Below are 5,081 nucleotides of genomic sequence, written 5' to 3'. Positions count from 1 at the left end.
ATATATATATAATCTCTCTCAAAAGGTAGGAAATGAACAGAGAAAGAGAGAGGTGATAGCTACAGTTGGTGCTGTACAGCCCGGAAGTGTTCTGGACCTCCTGAGATCTCTGACCAATAAACAAGAATAAACAAGACACGCACAGGGAGGACACAATCTCCTCAGAATTTCTATTATCAACAATCATCCCTTGTTCCCCCCACCTTTCCTCCTGACACACCTCAAATGGAGCTTCTTTGCATATGGAGTTTCATATCCCTTAGTCGGGGACCAAGCAGGACTTCAGAAGTCTCACAAACACATGACATGGAAAGGACTTTAGACATGATGTTTTATTTTTTTCTCTCTCTGTCATTGAGTTTATTGGTATATTTTAGGTATACAGTACAGTTACATTCATCACTGGGATCTTGTACCTTCACATGACAGGTCTTGGTTCTCACTTTTTCCCCCTTGTTCCTGTCCTCTCTTCACCTCCTCCTCCCTTCCCTATTTACAAACACTTTATTTCCATTTTTGCACTTTCTCATATTTTTTTCTTTTCCCTTATTACCTTTCCCCTACACCTTTAGCCCTTTTCTTCCTATTTCACATTATGAATCATACCATTAGGACCTTATGTACCATTATAGTTTTTCACACCAGAGAAACTATTAGGTACTTACACATATGTGACTTATTTATTTCATTTAGGAGTATATCCTCAATATGTATCCATTTTCCTATGAAAGACTCTAATTTCTCATTCTTTGTGGCTGAGTAGTATTCCATTTTATAGAAAAACCACATCTTCTTTATCCAGTTTACACTGATGGGCAAATGGGCTGTTAGACATGATGTTTTAAATATAGTTTGTATAGGAGCAACACTTTTCGGTCCACCTCACAGATATGAACTTTACTTTGTTTTTAAGCTGATCAGTTTTGCAAAGGAGCCAGAATTATCACTTGTTAGAGATGCTGCTGTTAGACATATTGCTTGTTAGAGATGTTTGAGTCTGCTGCTTTCCTACAATTTTTCAAATTTTATAATGTATGAAATATAATAAGCTGTTTAAAAATGTTTTTAAAATGAAATACCTAGGAATTAATCGAACAAAGTAAGTAAAAGACCTCTAAATTGCAAACTACAGCACTGTGAAAAAGGAAATTGGAGAGGATATCAAAAAATGGAAAGATTCCTTGTTCTTGAATGGCAGAACCAATATAGTGAAAATGGCCATACTTCCAAAATTGCTATTCAGATTCAATGAAATGCAATCAAAATCCCAATAGAATATCTCATAGAATTAGAAAAAAAATCCTAAAGTTTATTTGGAACCAGAAGAGACCTAGAATAGCAAGGACAATTCTGGGCAACAAAGGCAAGCAGGGGGCATCACAATCCCTAACTTTAAATTATACTACAAAGCTACAGTGATAAAAAAACAGCATGGTACTGGCAAAAAAACAGACCTGAAGATCAATGGAAGAGACTAGAGGACACAAAAACAACTCCAGACATGCTCAACCACTTTTTCTTTGACAAGAGGCAAGCATTTTCTCTGGAAGTAAGATAGCTTCTTTAATAAATGGTGCTGGAAAAACTGGCTTTTTTTTTTCCAGCTTTAATTGAGTTTATTGGTACATTTTAGGGATGCAGTACAGTTACATTCATTGTTGGGATCTTGTACCTCTACATAACAAGTCTTGATTCTCATTTTTCCCCCTTACCTCTGCCCTCCCTTCACCCCCTCCTCCCCTCCCCATCTACAAACACTTTATTTTCATCTTTTCATTCTCTCACATTTTTTTCTTTTCCCTTTTTACTCTTCCCCTAACCATCCCACCTTCCCTACACCTTTAGCTCCTTTCTTCCCATTTCTAAATGTCAGCAATCTTATTAGGATCTTATGCATTATTGCAGATTATTCACACCAGGGAAACTATTCGGTATTTACACATGTGTGACTTATTTATTTCACTTAGGAGTATATCTTCAATATGTATCCATTTTCCTATGAGTGAATCTATTTTCTCGTTCTTTATGGCTGAGTAATATTCCATTTTATAGAAAAACCACATCTTCTTTATCCAGTTTCCAACGGATGGGCAAATGGGGTTTCCAAGATTTAGCTATTACAAACTGTGCCGTTATAAACATGGATGTGCATACTTCTCTGTGATATGATTCTTTTAGTTCTCTTGGAAAGATACCCAGCAGAAGGATGGCTGGGTCAAATGGAACCTCCAGTCCAAGCTCTTTGAGGTATCTCCATATTGATTTCCATAGTGGTTGTACTAGTCTGCACTCCCACCAACAATGGAGAAGGGTTCCTTTCTCGCCACAACCCCGCCAACATTATTGTGTGATTTCTTGATAGCAGCCATTCTTTGTGGGGTGAGGTGGAATCTCAATGTTGTTTTCATCTGCATCTCTCGAATGACCAGTGATGTGGAATATTTTTTCAAATATTTTCTTGCTGCTTTTACTTCTTTGTCTGAGAAATGTCTGTTCATTTCGGATGCCCATTTTTGAATCAGGTCTTTATATTTGGGGGGACTGATTGTTTTGAGTTCTTTATATATCCTTGATAATAGTCCTTTGTCTGAGGATCAGCTAGTAAAAATTTTTTCCCACATTGTAGATTGTCTCTTAGTTCTGCTGATGGTTTCTTTTGAAGTACAGAAGCTTTTTAGTAAGATGAGATCCCAGTTAAAACTGGCTTTCTGTAATGGAGTACTACTCCACCATAAAGAAGGATGAGCTTCAGACATTTATAGCTAAATGGATAAACCTTTAGGCCATATTTTGAAGTGAAAAAAATTGGACACATATGTTTAAATACAACATTGTTTCTCTGGTGTGAGAAAATGAATGTGGAAATAAGGGCTGAGATGTATAATGCATGCTGAGAAATGGGAAGAAAGTATTCAAATGGGAAGGAGAACAAGGAGGGAGGGAGAAAAGAAGGGACAAGAAGGGACAAGAAAAACTGAAAATAGAAGAAAAAATGGAAACAAAGCTTTTGTACTTAGGGAGAGGAGGGGACTTGGAGGGGAGTAGAATATAAATAAAATTCACAAAAAATAATTTCATTCATTTTTTCTTTATATCATTGCTATTTTGATTTCAAATTAATGAATATTTTTACAGACTCCCTCAAAACATAATTTATTATAGTTAAAATTGAAATGATTTTTTGTATGACTTCCCATCAGGCTCTGTCCTCAGCTGCCCTGAGATAACTGCTATAATGACTTTTGTTTATTTTACTGAAGAATTTCTTAAAGAGTTTTAAATTAATGTATATATGCCATAGCACAAGATATTTTCTCTATTTTTCTCTGGCATGTTTACCTTGTGCTAAATAAAAGCTTGGCTGGACTCAACTTTACTGTAAAAACAGAAAAATGCCAGATAAAATAGATCTATTTGGACAATGCAATACAAACAGGTCCATGGTCGAGTATGGAAATAAGAGTTCTAGGTTGTTATAATCCTATGTCAAGGGTCAAGATCATCACCTGGGGAGTACAGGGACCTAAATGTACACCAAATTAGATAAAAGGTAACTAAGCAATCTCATAAATGTTGTCTTCTCTAAACAAAAACAATGACTTAGATCAGCATATGTAGAAAATCAGGTTCTGGGTGAAGCGGCTGAAGGGAGAGCAGGGGTATGGGGAAAAAATAAGAACCAAGACATACCATGTAAAGGTACAAGATCCCCATGATAAATGTAACTGTATTGTTTGCTTTAAATGTACCAATAAATTTAATGGGGAGAAAAGAAACTCAGATCCTGAAAATTAATTAAGACTATTTGTAAATATCTCTAATCAAATGGTGGTTTGGAAGGTGAGGAATTTTAAGGAACAGTCGAGTGGATTCATTACACTCAGATAATGTTTCTTTTGCTTAATTTGCTACTTCTTTTCCTGTGGTCTCTTAAGGTGGGGCAGAGGCATCTATCCACCTAGTACAGATAAAATTGGGGTACAATGTCAGTAGATAATGTGAAAATCATAATAAAACCCACCAAAAGACACATTGCTTTCCATTTCTACTATGTTCCAGGAAGTCTAAACTAGGTCAATAATAAAATACTCCTAGAAGAAAAAAAAGGGCTTCATCCAGACAGTTTCCAAACAATTGATGTAGTTGCTGCTGAGTGTTCATAACATATTTGTAAATTTCCAGGGAAAAATTAAAATGATTATGACAGATTGGGGTGTCCCAAAATACAAGTTCAAGGGAACATGAGAAACCAAGCTGCAGTCATGACTACCTCTAAATAAATTTAGTTGGCTCTGTACAACTTGTGTCCTATAGTTTACATGCTGAGAGCTGTATTTTCATCACACCAAAACATTCCAGTTCTACAGAGAGCCACAAGAGTCATCTTGCTCCTAAGTACTCTCCTTTTGTAGGAATTTTGTTTATTCTTGTCCTCCTTCCTCTAACTCCCACACCCTTTTCTACAGATATATTCTTTAAGTGATCCAATCCCTCTTTTACAAGATAACATTCTATGCTGCCTGGACCAAACTAAATTCTTGATAAACAACTGTGTAATCCCCTTTCCAAATTGAGGTTTTTGCATTTGAAATCTGTAAGACAGTGAAGCTCATTCAGGCTGCCTGGAATTTGTGTCTTCCAAGTTGCAACTCTGATCAGACTAAATAAATGCTCTTGGTTGCTTAATTGTGCCTTGTTTTCTGTTAAGGATCTGTACAATTACATAGAACTTTAAAAAATTATCATTTGATAAATATTTTATTCTACATGAAGAAAAATTTGGAGAGCTCCCTATTACACACTTAAACTAGTGGTCTCAGCTGTTAGAATTGTAAACTAGAGTCCAGGATTTCTGACTTAGGTACAGTTTCTACCTCCAATGCCTTTGGGTCTATATAGTCTTGCATATAAATAGTAGGAAAGGGATGAAAAAGTAATTAAGGTGTATGATGTATGTATCAACTCCACATTTAAAAAAATGAACTACAGGGCTAGGGATTTAGCTCTGCTGCCTGCCTTGCAAGCACAAGGACCTGATTTCAATCCCTGGTACAAAAAAAAAAAAAAAAAAAAAAAAGAAA

This window comes from Fukomys damarensis, unplaced genomic scaffold (assembly GCF_012274545.1).
Source record: "Fukomys damarensis isolate Sample0158 unplaced genomic scaffold, DMR_v1.0_HiC HiC_scaffold_16, whole genome shotgun sequence".
NCBI classification, from domain to species: domain Eukaryota; kingdom Metazoa; phylum Chordata; class Mammalia; order Rodentia; family Bathyergidae; genus Fukomys; species Fukomys damarensis.
This window is presented reverse-complemented; position numbering follows the sequence as displayed.